The 16,337-nt window shown below is 40.6% G+C and overlaps 1 protein-coding gene across 4 annotated transcripts in view; it reads right to left on the bottom strand.

The window, feature by feature from the left end:
- rassf7a (Ras association domain family member 7a) overlaps positions 1-14,828 on the bottom strand; it is a 35,078-nt gene extending 20,250 nt beyond the window's left edge. For 2 of the 4 annotated variants that reach the window (XM_046394922.1, XM_046394919.1), the window contains exons 1-2: positions 14,725-14,828; positions 9,712-9,844 (exon numbers count right to left, since the gene is read on the bottom strand). The gene's annotated coding sequence lies outside the window, so the exon portion shown is untranslated. Of the gene's footprint in view, positions 1-1,024; positions 1,417-9,711; positions 9,845-14,724 lie in introns of those variants that run through there. The other 2 variants (XM_046394921.1, XM_046394920.1) reach the window with 2 other exon arrangements.
- Between the last annotated feature and the right edge of the window lie 1,509 nt (positions 14,829-16,337).

Below are 16,337 nucleotides of genomic sequence, written 5' to 3' on the forward strand. Positions count from 1 at the left end.
AATGAAGGGAGGGATGAATACGTTTGACCAAGAGTTACCTGAGTGAAGGTACACGAGTGACAAAGAAAAATGGCGACAATTAAACCCAATAGCTAATGGGAAACAAGTTAAAGCTATGATCTGTGCTCGAGTCAAAGTTGTCCGCTTGGCTCTACCCCCCAACAATCATCTATTATGATGACACTATCTCTCTGGTTAGGTTTACTGTGTGAAAACACAGACACGTGAGGTATAACTGTGTAACTCCCACAGTCAGTCAGTGAAAAGAATAATCACCTCCAATCGATGGGCCTGATTGGATAAAAATACAGCCTGCTAATGAGTTCCAAGCTCCTCTATCTGACACACACCATAATGGGAAACGTTAAATAAGACACTAGCCATGCATAATGATGAGTCAATGTTTAAACAGGCTTAGAGGGGTTTAGTGCATCAGACTTGCACAGAGTTGGCATTTTGAGATGTGTAGCACATTAACAGTTAAATGCAGCAGGAAGATGCAGCAAGTGAGATGAACTCTGCCCATGCCCTGCATAAATTAATCTTTAATCCTACATTGGTAAAAGGAGCAGAAGCCTGTGTGCCGGGAGACCTGTTTAAGAGAAAGCCTACACTTGTCTCACACTTGCACACACAGACATGCACAGAGAGGCCAGCTCTCTCACAAAGAGTACTCCAAACACACGCAAAAAAAGTGAAAAAATGGGACTGAAGTTTCACCCAAACAGGTTTCAGTCCTTTTGTTTCATAAAGGAATACTTGGGTGGCGGGTCTAGTGTCAACAGGTACGTGTGAAGACACAACTCAGCTCTCCAAAGACACAAGATTCTCTTTGTTTCTCTGCCGCTCAAAACAAATACATGCACACAAGCTCACACTCATTAGTAATAACAGCTCTCTTTACATGCATGTTGAAACACACAGCACAGCTGGGTTGGCTGACTTCAGAGAAACTTCCAAATGCTGACATTCAAACAGGCAAGGACAAATTCAAACAATCTCTAAAAGGAGCCCTTACACTCACCAAGTGACAGGATCTCTTCCTCCGTTTCAGTGTCTTTATTTCCTCCGTCTGTTTGTATTCTCTCTGTCTCTTCCTCACTCTGAAATCCTTTACTTCTCAAGGAGCAGCAGAGCCGGTTGTGCAGCTGGCGTGTGTGCGAGGTGCGCGCGTGTGTGTATAAGGAACGTGTGAGTCCAGCGGAGGTCAGAGGCAGTCAGACGTGGTAACAGACAGATTTAAAGGATGCCGTGACTTCTCCGCTCTATCTTGCTGCCTTCTCCTTGCTTGCTGCCTGAGGAATGCACTTCTCCTGGGTGTCCTCACCACAGCCAAGATCTGACTGCTAGAGTTCTCTCTCTCTTTCTCTGTCTACACCCCTCCTCCTTCTCTCTGTGTCTCTCACCCACACAGAAACACACCCTCCCAGTCATTCCTCTCCCTCTCTCTCTCTCTTTTTTTCTCCCCACCCTTTCTTGCTGTGCTGACACATTAGGTACCTCCCCCTTTTCAGGTATTTGAAAGCAAGCGTTCAGCTTTGTCGTTCTCTCTCTGCATCAATATTATTTAATTGTTACTGTCTTTGTGTTCTACATTCCCCAGTGACACAGAGGACTGCCTTAGACTCAGAGATACGAGTAGAATATAGTGGAAACTCTTTGCATGAACGTGTATTTACATATGAGTCTCTACTGTTTGTCAGTCTATAACCTGAGGCATTAGGACATCCACCCTCTGGTCTCCAGGCACGATAACAGCTGATTACACAAATGAGTCTGTCAGGTGATTTTCTCTTCCTTTTCCTGGAATGAGGTCATAGTCCGGCAGACCAGGTGGAGAGTATGTGCTTGTGTGTGTGTGTTTGTGTGGTTGAGCTGGACAACGCCCTGTGGGAAAAACGAGAGAATGAAGCAACCTAAATCTGCCCACTTGGGTCCAGAGAGCAACACATGGACAACACAAAAGCCTAACCAGCTATAGAAACTACTCAACATCCATTTATGACACAATGTCACAATCCGGGAACTGTGCCTCTACCTCAGCCCCACTCCCACATACAAACACCGAGCTAAGACATGTGTGACCAATGGCTCAGTTATAATGTTTGGGAGCCTCTCAGCATGAGGCTGACCCCTTTTTTCCACCAGCAACTCTCCTCTCTTTATCACTACATCTCCCTCAAATGTAAATTTGAACCATTATTAGCCTCTTTTTCTGTTCTTTTCTACCACCCCCCCCAAACATGAAATTAAATACTAATCTATCCTTAAATCAGAACAATTATGACCTAGATACGATATAAAGTAAAAGCCTGTGTTAAAATAGATTAGCCTGCAGACTATTTGCATGTGATGATGAATAATAAAATTACATGGATAAGCATACACTAAACATCTGGTCTCATTTACTGAAAGTTTACATCCACCAGCCTGTTGGTGTACAAATTAAACATGCTTGTGAACAACACAAACGATGATAAAGGCAAAGGCACGTTTAATAACGTTATTAGCACTATTAGCACTATTAGCTCTTTTTATCTGTTAACTCGGAGCCCATGCAAGACTTTTAAAACAGCTACATAAAGACAATACTGATGTCAATGTTTGAGAATTTCAAAATCTGATAGTAACATATTTGCGAGGATATACCTTTTATTAAGTTAACACATAACATAAAAAAATTTAATATAAAGACAACTTAAATATGTTGTTATGTATGTATGTTGCTGTCTGGGCTCTCTGGTTGACGAACTACAACATCACTTCTAAATTAACTGATTTTTCTTGTAAGTTGTCGGTCAATATATATTTATATGCCAATACCAATATATCCGTGATAAGTTAATTCTGGGAATCAGTCACGTTCTTATTTAAACCCACTGCAACTTAATTACTCAGAATCATTTAATCTATAAAATGTAAAACAACAACAACAACAAAAAAACTGAAAAATCACAATTTCCCAATGACCAAAGTGACATATTCAGATTGTTTCTTTTGTCCAATCAACAGTCCAAAACTCAAAGAAGATTGATGTACACCCAAAAAAGACAAACAGCAAATCCTTACATTACAAATTTGACATTTGACTTGAACAGCAATTATCAAAATCAATCAATCAATCAAAATTCAAAAATCATTGAAAACCTATCAACAAAATGATGACTAATCGTTGCAGGTCTGCCACTGTAGTTATTGAAGTGAGACACTGTGATTCAGCAGCAGGCCATCAACAAAACCAACTTCATCCTTTTGTTTACTTTGCCTTTAACTGACGTCAGATTGTTATCTGAACAGACTAATGAGGACATGCAGTCACAGCATCTAATAACCAGTGTGCACACTGTATAAAGCAGCTGTTCCAAAAATAGACGTCTTAGATTAATTGCATTAATTTGATCATGCAAACAAAAGACCACAGTGAAGAATGCTGTAGCTTTTAGCCAGGCTGAGTCACAGAAGCCCACAGAGAGTCAGTTCACATGTGAACCATTTCAATGTTCTGTCTATGAAGCAAAGCTTTTCACACATCTAAGAGCTGTGTTGTCTGACAAATCACTTAAACCACACTCCAGAAAAAAAATAAAAAAAGCTGTGGGACAGCCTCCTGAGGCATTGCTTAGGTACTAAAGGCCACAGCGAGAAAAGGCTGAGGTGCCAAGAAGGAGTGACATTTGAAAAGGAGCAGAGAAGTTAAGTACACTTTATGGCTTCTGACAGACTATGGCTCAGTGGATCCTGTGTTTGTCCATAGCTAGACCTACACCAAGTTTAAGGGCTCATTTAAGGGCGTTTTTGTAAATCATGACTAAGCAAAGGTTAACAAGGGGTGATTCCTCCTTATTGATTTGATAGACTGAAGACAGAAAGACTGGGCTGAAATCAGAGTGCTGGGTGAGGGTATTGTTATGTGATGTGGGGGATTATCAGTCCAAAGTCTCCCTGATCTCACTGACACCTTCCAGGCATTCCTCAAGGCACCTCCCACTGCTGTGCCTCCCTCATCCCACCCTCCCCTGTCAAACCCCACATATCATCCCTCTTTTTCTGTGTGACTCAAGCATTCTTGCAACCCCCTTTCGTCCTCCGCCTCCTGCTCCTCTAACCCTCCCTTCGCATTCAGCAAAGACGCTAAAGAAAACAAAGACAAGACCTAAAAATCTTAAAAGCCTGCGCCTTAAAAAAGTCTCATTTTGTAGTTTTTTAACCTTTCTCCCAACTGCACAAAGGCTGAAAATGCACCCAACTCCACACTCTAGTTATCTGACTGCTTTCAATCACCACCTACTACAAAGTTCATACCTCAACAAGTGATAATAGGTATAAATTTGTCCAAAGAGTGGCAAGCCAGCCATAACTCAGCTCACAGGAGACAGGAAGATGGCTCCTCTCAGACTAAGAAATAGACTAGTTGGTTGGGTCTGGCAGCAGCTCAATAGGTTCTGCAGAGGGGAGAAGAGTGAGGGGAATACATGCTGATAGTGTCTTTGTTGGCCATTATTCACCAAGAATGAATAGCATTAAGTTGCTGCTACAGCTCACTCCTGTCACGTCTTCCCTGTTGAAACTCTCACCTCTTCTTCTCTCTCTCTATTTTTGCAGCCTTTCACTAAAAACAGCCTCAACAGGTGAACAGCAGATCGGTCAAGACTAAAGCCTAGTTAGTGAATGGAATGGGAGCAGACTGCGTTACTTCTATTTTCAGAAGCCCAAATAAGTTACAAAATCCTGAACTTTTGTTGACATCGGTTTCCCTACCCATGGCAAGCAACGCAAGGTAGTAATGCTCTGTTTGTGCCAAACACTCCTAAGTATAGCATTGCTGTCTCATTATGGTCAGGCCAGTGTTGTTGCTCAAGTAGTGTAGCTATGTCTTGTGTATCATTATGACAGACGAGACGGCTTTCACCAGCAAAGGTAATTGCACTGTTGGGATGTAAATATAGCGCATCCCAAAACAACAACGGACAAAGACTTTTGTTTTCTTCCCAGAAACCTGGCTCAGAAGATGATTCATGTTTTGGAAGAAAATGCATGTCACCATATCATCTCCTTACAAATAATAATCGCTGTATTGAAAATACATTGCCAAGGAAAACTTGAGGACAAAGAATTTGAAAATGACAGGAAGAGAGGTTAAAATCATCAGGATCAACGTACACACCGCTTTTAAACAAACTCTGCATTACTCCAAACACAGGATAGAAAAGAAGACAGAAACACTCTCTCAACACTCTTCAGATCGCACTAATGAAGCACATAAGAGAACCGCGGTTGGCTTTTAGCGGCTTCCAAGTTTTCAGAACTTTGGCTGCACTCCGGCACCCTTTCTCCATCGCCTATTTTACTCCCTTGTTATTCAGAACCAGTCCAGACTGGCTCAGGATTAAGTTGCCGTCACATGGGCTGGTGTTGCATTTTTGAGGAGATGCATAACAAAACAATCCTTAGAGGTGAAATAAATTTGGACCTCAATCATATGCTGCACCTTTGTTCTTCAGTGCCTTCAAGTGGTCCTGTTGGAAGTAGCAAAATCACATCTTATCTCCTTCCTTTATTCCCTCTACATAAGTCAGTTTGTTTTCATCCTAAGTCTAGATGCATAGTCATTCTCTGTCTCTCGAGATAAAGCTGCGCCATTAGTTTCACAGTGTTCTTCTTGGTGCTGTAAATAAAATAGCTCACAGCCAGCCTCGCTGGTATTGGGAGAAAGCTGTCAATGTTGCAGGACCCTCAACTCTTCACTCAGGCACAAAGTTGGATGGGATGTTGGTGGTGGGCCTGGTAGCTCCTACAGTCTTACCATTGCTCTCTTCCATGCAAGTAATGCAAGTGAGCCTGGGTCAAAAAAGTCAAAGCCAACAAGACTGCCAGTGTTCACCCCGTGAACACCATGTGCTCCAAGGCTACATCCACACCAATACACATATTTCTCTGTTTACACCTAGAGTCCACACTACTCCTGCAATTGGCCCATAAAATGGAGACTGGAAATGCTTCTGACCTCATTTCAATTTGAAAACCTTTAGACTTTTAGTCTGGACAGGCAGAAACTGAGACTCTCTCAACAGGTCTTATCAGTTACAATGTGCAACCCAACCCCCCCCCCCCCCCCCCCCCCCCGCCTCAATTTGTCACACCCCATTTACCTTTCTGGAAGAAAACAAAGACATCAGCCTTGACCTCCAATGGTCAATTCAATATGGATAACGAATTACAGGCTGACCCTGTTGTCTATGCTAGTAGATCTTGTACAGTTAGATTCTGAATTTTTAAAACGCTACTACTGCCTATGTTTCACATGAGGCAAGCTATTATTCAAGCAATTTATGACAATTAAGTGAACTTGCAGTGTTTTGCGTATTTGCGTGCTGACAACTGATGTTATACTGTCTGTATTTAGACAATGTTGAAAATTCAGTGATGGAAATGAAAGAAGAAATCACAATGGTACTGCAAATGTTGTAATTAAAAAAAACAAAAAAACAAAAAAAAAAAAAACGTTATCTGGCAGGTCTTTATAAGAGCAGTCACGTTTCCCTCATTATTATTGTTTCAGGAAAAATTATCTGAGCAATCTAAGCATCCAACCACAGAGTAGAAAATCTGCTTCCTGCTTCAACTGGCACGTGCATGTCCAGTATACCTGACAGTCGTGTGATAGTGTGCATGGAGATTAGATCTGTTTAAAAAGCCTGAGAAAGCAAGGACTCAAAGACACAGATGGGACAAGATGAGATATTGGCTTGCATGTGGGGTGGAACTGCTGACTTAATGATGATCCCAGTACCAACAAAAGCCAGTGGAGGGGTGCACTGGATGCACAGGAAATGCGAGTTAGTTACACGGGAGCTATCAGGTGGGAGCAGGTCAGGGGTCGGAGGTGAACAAAAGCTTTGTAAGCCCCACACAGAGTGAGAGAGAGGCCCCTGGAAACACTCTCTGACGCCAAGTCTGTCTGCCTACACCTTTCCCCACATGTCTCTGCCTGTCTTTTGTTTGTCTGATGTTGTTGTCTTACATCTGTTTGTTGAGTCTAAATGCTTCTCAATTTGTCCTCCATATAGACTAAAAGTCGCACTCACTTTTCTGTCCATTTACTCAAAACACTGTTTACAATACTGGTCTATTCCCCTGAGTGTCTGGGGGGGAAAGGACAATCCAAACACCTGCAGCTCAAACAGCGCAAACAGCATTTAAAAGCTTTCACTGAACCGAGCCTGTCATCTCTTTCCTTCAGTGGCTTTACTGGATCAAAGGAAGGCTGTAGCTGTGTTTTAGTGTGAAAATCTTTTGTACCTACAATCATGCAGTATAAGCACACACAAACAGAGAAATGTATGCATGCATGCACACACACACATAAAGACATGGTGACACCAGTGTGTAATGGAGTCGAATCTCTCTAATCATACCATCCTAATAACACACATTTCAGTGTGTAGCAGAGGATATATGCAAAATGGATTCACCAGAACTTAAGCACAAATACTTGAAGACCTGCTGAATTTTGAAGAGGTGGGTGAGATTGCCATCACCATCTTCACTAGCATTGTAGAGGGTCTGAGTGTGTACCGAAGTGGGTATGAGCATGAGACTGAATTAATGACATAGGCATATGCCAGATTACTAATCAGTGCTTAGACAAAGGCCATATGTGTGCAAGTCTCTCCCACATATCTCCCACGTATTCCCCTCCATGTCTGCGCAAAACCCTATCAGCAGGAATGTTAGGATTGTCAGGTCAGCAGTGGTGACATCATGGTAGGCTGTCAGACCCAACAACAAGGCCTCAGTGCCAGTTTTCTCCTGGTTGCATCAGCTACGCAATGCCAGCCGGTGGATCAATGGCTCCCACTCTAGTCCTACTCATTTCATGAGTTGTCAAACATTTATCACAGGCAAGTAAGTAATAGGATGACATCAGATTTGTAGAAACAAAATGATTTGATTTTCACGCCATCTCACTATGCAACCTCACATAAACTATATTTATCCCCAGGTAACAAGAGACTTGAAATGGTTAATGGTCCAATTTGTGGCCTCAAACGTGAATTGGTTCGATTATTTTAATGAGCCCTGATGAATGATCTTACACACAACGCAATTTTTAATGAGACTCCAGAATCTTCACCTGCCTGAGGTGACATAAATGGCTTGACTGTTTACAAAGAGAAAAGCACATAGCCTGAGGGGAGGCTAACTCAGACAAGAAAAGTATTCATAGAGACTACTTAAGTTCATGCTTGCCTTAAACAAAATACATCTTGCCAAAATATTTTTCACAGCTTAATCTGGTACTTGGTGGTCCTCATTCACTCATTAACTGTTGCTGCATTCCTGGCTTCATTCTTTCATTCATTAATCTATCTTCACAGTAGTCATTGCATTTACCCATGGTTCACTTTATTCTGTCATTTATATGCTTTAGCAGTTACTAGTGGTGTTTGCACTTGGTAATTTAATGAACCTCTCATTCATAAAGAAGTCAATCAAGTAGTTTTTGTGTGTCAACTGTCACTGTGTACAAGTAAACAACCTCCAGAATTGAGACTGACTGAATCAGTTAACTGGTTACTGTTTTCCCTTTTCAAGGGTGGTGCCAACAGTTGAATTCAAAGCGTAAAGTTTAATTCTGTTATTCAGTACAAATTCAATCATTCTGTTTTATCTTTTGTACTGATTCATGCGTTTCTGATATATATTCTTGGCATTTCATGTAAGGCCTTATTTCCTCATATCGACGACATGTACTTCGGTGGCCCGAATGTCACGTGTTTTGGCATCCAACATGTGGATACTACAGTTAGATAAAATCAGTCACTTCTGCCACTGGAGAATTATTCTTTCATGTGTTCCCTTTCTTTGTGAGGGGTCAAGTGTCGGCAGATGCTAGTGTGTGTTTGTGTATCCGAGTGTGAGTATGTGTGTGCAGAGGATCCTTCAGGTCATCTGATAAAGTGCACCTGAGGGAGGGGTAGGGAGCCTGTTTTCAGTGTTACCACGGAGACCAAATACAGACAACCATCTGGTTGGTGAAGCCCAACAAGGGAGGAAGAGAGGGCACCACTTCACTTCTACTTCAGGACGGTAACCATGCCAGAAAATCCTACCAAAGTGGACCGACTCCCAGCTTCACAGCTGTTGAATATTTCACGGAACATAAAAAGGACCTAAGCCTACTGTACAGCTCTCATTACAGCAGAAAAAACTTTGGCCCATCTTGACTGCGTCATCTACACACGGTCTTAATCTTCGATCGTTTGTTGGACATATAAAAGCCATGCCAGGCCAACCGCAGCTGTTTACATTAAGTTGTGTACCATAAAAAACAAAAGTCTTTTTGAAATTTGTCCAAGGCACACACACTTGTTGTTGGTGGTGGTAATCATAGTACATGATCATACTGGAGCTGCAAAAGACTTCTGAATGATTCATAATCAGTTAATATCCTACAAATTGTCAAGGCTAAGCACGCATTTCCCTCAACATGCCAAACGATGTCACCATAATGACTAATACACCTGATGAACAAGGACTAACTTTAAAACAGTAAGTAATTGTTTAATCAGTGACTAATCTGTCCTGTTTACTTTGTATGATACTTGCAGCACTGAAAACAAGTTCAGCCATGTGTTGAACTAGAAAAGAAACAAAGGGTAACCTCAGTATAGAAAATTGAATCTCATCAAACAAGGGCATTTTACTCACCTCCTGCAGTCCAGTGGTCTCTGTGACTGCCTGCCTGATGAAAAAGGAGAAGAGGGAGAGGAAGAGGAAGAGCTCCACAAACCTGTCACTGTCTGCGTCTGTCGTGCTCACGGGCTACCTGATATACCACAGTCTGTGGGAGAGACAGAGAGAGGCCGGCTCAGAGCAATGCAGAGGGGAGGGGCGGGCAGCTGCAGAGAAAAGTGAAGTGGTGCCGCCATTCTCCGTCACCCGGGAAACCAACGCTCTTTCAAAGAAAAACCGGCCAATGACAAACACCGGCAATTGTGTTCAGACAAAAAGTCACATGACTGCCAAAGCACCACTCCCTATGCACAGAGTGAGAGGAAGAAAAAACAAGAAGTTGGTGGGCGGAGGGTCATAAATAATAGGAAAAATAAAGAGGTGAGGACAGAAAGAAGAAAAACAGAGAAAAAGAAGCAGATAGTGGTGGAGAATTTAAGCTGAGTTAGAGAGGCAGGGAACAGGTCACTCGGCTGACCCATCCTGTAACTGCATGAAGGAACAAACTATTTCCCCCTCTTCCTCACAGTAACATCTTTACAGCAGTTTTCTACCAAACAGGTTGACTGGAGCCTATTTTTGTTTATTAAGAGGAACAACGCTAAGCAGAACAGTGTGACACTAATGGCACATCTTGATCTCTGGTTGTCACAATAAACATTAACTATCTACTTCCATATTTGCCTATTTATAGACAGGTACCTTCCTAAATTGTCCCCTGTACATCAACATACATATATACACACACACACCCCACACAAAATCACTTTTAAAAGCTGTCCCCTCACCTTTGTTGCAATATTTAATCACTGAAATAGATTTATTTGGTAAAAACAAAAAGGAATCGCCAGTTGACCTCTAACTTTTGTCAGCGTACATAGTTTATCAGTTACATGATAGGGTTTGTATTATTATAAAATTCATACTTTGATGTTTGTGATGTACTGTGATGTAGGCTGCTGTATAATTTGTTGGATTTTAGTTAATTTTCAGTAGGAGTTAGGAATTTTGTGACCATTCTGTTTAAATAGCACACTGCCTGTTCAAAACATGCCTGTTGGGAAGGGGCCGGTGATGGGACTTTGACGATCAGCCCTGGCAACGCTGACTCATGTGATCTAACAAGTTTTACAGTGGTGGTTATCAATCAGTTGACATGTGAGCAATTACTAAGGGGACACTCTTGCAAACTCATCAAAAGCAGACAGTATTCATTCCAAATACTTTGATCATTCGTCCTTGCGTTCAAAAGTCAGAAAAAAGGAGGCAAAGAAATTGCGAAACTGTGTTTTCTTGATCCAATACCTAATGTAGTCTTACATAAAGTATGGCAGGGCTCAATGATATTGTTTTTTATACTTAATCAGTGGGTCAAGTGAGTCAGAAATCTACTTACTTGAAATTTTGCATACATTTATTAGCTGGTATCAAATAAAAACAAAAAATAACAACAATCTGTAGAGATCACTGATCAACTAAGTTCTGTTACACCACTAGTCCATACAAAGGCCACATTTTGCTAGTGGCTAGTAAATGTTGAAGGACTTAACTAATATTCCAGGAGCTAACTGCTTTATTTTTTTGCTTTGTTTTTAAAGAAGAAAGCCCACTTTTTATGCATATATCAAAGTTAAGGCATATCAAAGACCAATAATTTCTTTCATTTGTGTGGCAGCTGTGAAAAAAAGAGATGAAAAATGGCACATGTATTATCGTTCTTAGAGAACTGCTGGGGGAAGGAAACCTGACCAGAATTTCCAGAAGTGGCAATTTTGTCAGGTGAAATACAATGTTAAGACTCAATGAATCACCACATTTAGCTTTGAAAACAGGCTTTGCCTATTTTTGCCCTGTTGCTGTCTTGGTTTTGTATTCCTTACTTATTAAGATACATTATTCATTATTATCACAAGAATCTTGCTGTCACACTCAACTATCTCAACTTTGTATGCTGCCATTCATTTTGATCCTACCTTAAAGGTTAAAGTGTAAAGACCAATGGTGTTAAGTCAAATCAAGTCAATGTTATTTATATAGCCTTTACAGTTATGGTAGACTCTCTCTGCAGTTGCCGTTCCCATCCATCTGTCAACTAAACGCCCCATCTCAACATCACCCATAAAAGGACCCAGAGAAGTCTGAATTTCTTCATTTAGGTGTCAAGGACACCTTGTTTACAAACCCAAAGCATACAATCCACTTCTTTCCAAAACAGTGCTATGCTCTGGGTCAGAGCCCAGTGAAGCCTGCACAGCTACGTCATCTGCAAAAAGCAGCGATGCAGAAATCCTTTTTCAGGTTGATTAATTTGATTCAGTATCAGCAGATGGCTGAAGAGAGACCTGAATATGCATTTGTATAAGTTATTTTCTTACCCTGTCCCCTGTTAATTTCCCCATCTCTAAAAATCACTGTACGAACCATGGACTGTTTCAACTCAACAAATTTGAGAACCACTCGTTGGCAGGTCAGTGTTATCGCAAAGCGTAAAGGTAGGTACACAGTTATTCATCCTTAGTATTCAGTTGTTATACACTGAATCCTGAACAAAAAGAAAAAGATGAAGCATTTCATTACTGCTATTGGTATAAGTAGACACTTTTCCTCAGGTCTCTTCAAGGTTACTTATATTTCAGTTTACAACAGTGTTATTAAAACTAATTTCTACTCTACTGCACGATACATAGACTTTAAAATCAAAATCCCTATGAGTGTGCAGTGAATCGTGCTTTTACAGAACAGTCTGGCATCTGCCCATGTTAGTAAAGTTAATCACTCTCCAGCGTACATTCCCGACAAAGCAGCCTACAAATGTTAGCCAGTGGGTTTATTACTCATCTATCATTTTCTCAGCAATATGCTGTATGGTTGAACACAATCATCTGCCTTTTAATATATCGCCTCAGCACCAGTAAATTACCCTACTTCAGCTGTAGCAGGCAGGGCCTCGTTCTCAGAACAGCATTTACCAAGTGAAAAGCAGACCAATTACCTCTCTACAGTGTGAGTGTGACAGGACAGCTGATGAGCTACAGCAAGAGAAGGTGACAAAGCCGACAGTATCCAACGCATGGGCAGCAATGACATGTCTAAGCCTCAAATATTGATTTCTTTTTTTTGTTTTTTTTACAGAGGTAATTAATAGGACTACCTGAAGATTAACATCATATATCAGCTTGTGAATGGATAATAGGCAAATTGTGGTGCCAGGACTTACAGCAGATTGTTAGGATATTCTTGCAGATGGAACATGTAACCTAGAGATTTGCCCTTATCACAAAATGACACAAAAAGCAGTCAGCTTCACAGGTTTGAGAACAAAAACAGCACATAAAGTATGCAAACTGTTTAGTCTCGTTCACTAAACAGAACTTGTCTGTTCATTCGGCCTAAAACTTCAGTAATATTAAACTGAAAAGAAAAATCATAACAGACTCTGGAGCTATATTTAAACTCACACGACACTAAATCAAATATGTGACTCAGTACTTGGTAACATGTTACAGGACAGCTGGTAGTCTAGATATAGCTTCCCTCTACTATCAGAAAGCAAAAAGGCAGATCTGATGGCTATATTAAAGGCATAATCTAAGTATCCCATGAATGCTACTTTGATCTATAGTGGAGTGCTCCTCAAAATCAATATATTAGCATAAGGGGAGCTGCAGCGGTTTAGACAGGATATGTGTGTGATTTTCAGCTGGAAGACAAGCATGCTATCCAGTCTAGAGCAGCTGGACAGATGGGTTCATAGTGTGGAGGGGACAAAGGGGTCAAGCAGCTAAACACTTTCCTGTCAGCTTTTCATCTGACTTTTCTTTTCCTTCCAGCACTACAACCAGAGTGAGTTGAACTTTTATTATGGAAAAAGACAAGAGGAAAATACGAAATAAATACTGACAGCAACATTCAGCCTAAATGTACTTCTAGAATCAGAAATATTTAGCCATTTAAATTCCACTAGGAGTTGGTGAATTACTAATCAGACAGGGAAGACCACACACTAATGGACAAAAACATTACACCTTCCAAAACATAAATATAATGTGCATGAAATGCTATAGCTAAGACATGAGGTTGCCACAACAACCATTTACAAAGCCATTCACTTGTGGTCAATCAGTGAGGTGGAAAAGATAAAGTAAAGGGAAGAAAACAACACAATGAAAATAACTAGAACATGACAGTGAAGTGGCAACACAACAGAGTTAAAGTAGAAGAACTGGAAGCAACAGACAACAGACCCACAGAGGCAAGAAAAAAGGAGGAGACAAATCCGTATGCTGTCAGAGTAAAAGGGGAACAGGACTGTTAGGCAAGTAAACAAAAATAGATATGGTAAACTAATTAATAAACACTAAAAGCTTTTGTATATATGTATTCAGGACACATTTATGTTAAATGAATACTCAGTCAGGTTTTATTTGGAGAAATGAGGATCCATCGATCTGTGCAATGACAGGCAAAACAGTGTATAATTTAAGTCCACTGTTTTCTCACCAATATCACTGGCACAATTTGACAAGCTGATAATGATGAAGGTACTGACATGTTGCTGTCGACATCTAGGGCAAGTAGTATTTTCATTTTCATTTAACGTTACTGTTTTTAAAAAATAACCTAAGCTACTGAAGCTGCAGTTATTGACAATTTAACAAGAGGCTTAGCACATTAACTGATTTTGACGTGACTAGCTAGTCAACCACTACAATACACGAATTTATGAACATATTATACCAATGAAGCCAATTAAACTTACTAACAGCAAGTGCGTCGACTAACTTAATTGTAACTTAGCTATACAACAGAGTCTGTGGAGAAAAAGTTTCGTATCCCAAAGTAACGTTATCGTTAGCCTGTCATGACCCTGCAGGTGCAGCGCTCTAAGCTCACTTGCCACCACTTGTTGCATCCTTTACCGACGTCCAAAAACAGTTCAATTTCACACTATTCTGTCTGGAGATAAAACACAAGGTGAAAACAACTTACAAGTGATTTACTACTCGAGTCTGAAACGACGGACAACCGACGGCTTTATCCCCCGGACTCTATCGTTGAAAGTCCGCTTGTGTCAAGTCTTCCCGGAAATAGAAATAAAATGATTTCCGGTCAACAATTTCACATTAAAGGCGTTAATCTAAAATGTCAGGGTGTGTCGGAGGGTAAGGAAAAGTGTTCGGTAAATTTTTTTGAAAAACATGAAATTCATATGTGCATATTCATGCATGCATTTGTATTTACAAACTGATACATAAAAAAACTAACTACATACAATTGCAGTCAGTCTGCTGGAGCAGCCAGGAATTTTAACAGCATGCTCTAACACACACTTGTATTTTAGAGGAATTAGCTGAAACATGTTGTCAATTGCTTTTTAACCTGTATCAACACATGGCTTGAGAAATCCCAAACACCCGGCTTGCTGGCAGTACTTAATCTAATTCCAAATTCTGAGAATAGTAAAGCTTTTATGTTAGGCCCACATGTAATTGAAATGGCAGAGGAAAAGTTACACTTCACTATAATATTGGATTACATGTGGGATGTGCACCAATTACAGAAGGTCAACCATCTTGCAAGTTTCCAGGCTAAAACTGATATTATCTGACACTGGGGTGTTTGATATCATTCATAAGGGCCATGAGGAGATCTGACAAATATGGCACTAAAAGATGTTTTCCTTAAAATATACAACATGTTATGGCATGTGTTTCAGCTATGAGGAGGAAAAAGTGTAAGAATCAAAAGGTTGTACTTGCTTCTCTCCTAACCTTCTTATCATATACAAATGTCTTTAATAAAGTGTTTAAAGAGCTCACACTAACAAGATGAAGGAAAACCATCTATCTGTTAAGCATCACTGTTAGTGGGCCAGAAAACAGGATCCTCTCCGAGTCCCACAGCATTTCTTCTCTTCTTCTTGAATAGCAGGTAATCCCCTGGGTCTCTTGCTGCTCGTAGTTCCTGAAAACATGACCTTGAATCAGAATGAGCGGAAAATGCCACATTAGCTGTGGGTATTAATTCAGCATCATAAAACAATGAGTCAGATGACTGTCTTGCAGTGTTATTACTGATATCACCTCTCCATATAGTGAGAGATTGCCTTTTATCTTTTATCTTTGATTGTTGTGTATCAAAGAATAACAATAAAAGCACACAAGCGCCTTCAATTTTTTGATTGTTTCTAGTTAACTATGAAATCCTGCCCTGTATGTGGAGCTGCTGAGGGGCTCACCATGTTAAAACTAAATCAACATTGATAGAGGAACTAATGTAATGTGGGTTATCACGAAGACAGTGACTTTATATAAATGTGTTGTTCTGTGCGTCCGCATTTGGTTATGAAAGTATCAATAGAAAATGAGTTATGCAGCCTGAATATCTTGCAGTGAATGGAATGTTCCTTCCGGCAGGATCCTGTGGTCTCACATGCACTGTACAAACAGCTTCTCCTGGGCCTGTCTCAACTCATACTGCAGGTATTTCCAGTTACAGCACCTGATAGGGAGAAGTGACCTGTCTCAAGTCAAAACAAGAAGGAAATTTTCTGTGTTAAGGAAATTAAACTTGCATTGTCTATCAGTCATAAAGTTATGCTG

This window comes from Scatophagus argus, chromosome 7 (assembly GCF_020382885.2).
Source record: "Scatophagus argus isolate fScaArg1 chromosome 7, fScaArg1.pri, whole genome shotgun sequence".
Lineage (NCBI taxonomy): Eukaryota > Metazoa > Chordata > Actinopteri > Scatophagidae > Scatophagus > Scatophagus argus.